A 940-nucleotide genomic window follows, 5' to 3' on the forward strand; every position below is an offset into this window, starting at 1 on the left:
TAGGTATAGTCAATATTATTCAATTACCCCTTTCTTTATCAGAGGGTCATTAACTTGAATGTTATCAAACTATACAATATTTTCAGAATATACTTCCCATTATTTTGAAAAAACATTATTTTAGTAATGTCTCATACTAAAACAGAAAACGGTTCTCTTCTATGGAAAGTACTAACTTTTAAAACTGAATAATTGCTAAGAGGACAAAATATATGTGTTCTTCAAAATTCCTATGACTACTAAATACTCATTTTCAAATTCTGAACATGCCATACCAGAGACATTTAAAATAGTATCTGTTTGCCTTTTATTTAATTCTGTAATAGATGCAGTTTCCAATGGGATGTTACATATTTAAAAGTCAACAAAAAATGGCCACATTCTGTTAGAAGATAAACCTATGAACTATCGATAATAATTAATTCCTGAAAAGTATACATTTGTTCATCAGACTAAGCTATTATTTCTATGACAATCAATCCCAAGTTTTTATGCCATAAAGTCATCCTAGCACAACAGTTTCCAATTTGTAAAGTGCACCTTAAAATTTCCTAAATTCACATCATGACTTGCTTATCACTATTGTGAAAAAATACTACACTTCTGCTGTGATGCCCTCCCAATTGTGCGAAGAACACTACAATAAACTTTGCTGCATCATTTTCCCCCAAGTATCATTCTTGAGATCAGAACACTTTCAAATATTATTTATTGTTATATTTATTTTATTATATATTATTATTATTATTTTATCTATCATAGATATTCAGGAGATCCAAATATCTGAATATTAAGATCTGAAGATTATGGTTCAAATCCCACCGAGGCAGGAAGTTTCCTTAGCTTCTTATCTCCAATAAACTGTTCAGTAAAAGCCAGACATCACTAATGAAGTACAGTGTTAAGACCTGCAGGATTCATAGGGCTGTTACATGTGACA

This window comes from Dipodomys spectabilis, unplaced genomic scaffold, assembly GCF_019054845.1.
Source record: "Dipodomys spectabilis isolate Male_0828 unplaced genomic scaffold, ASM1905484v1 ptg000202l, whole genome shotgun sequence".
In the NCBI taxonomy this organism is placed as follows: domain Eukaryota; kingdom Metazoa; phylum Chordata; class Mammalia; order Rodentia; family Heteromyidae; genus Dipodomys; species Dipodomys spectabilis.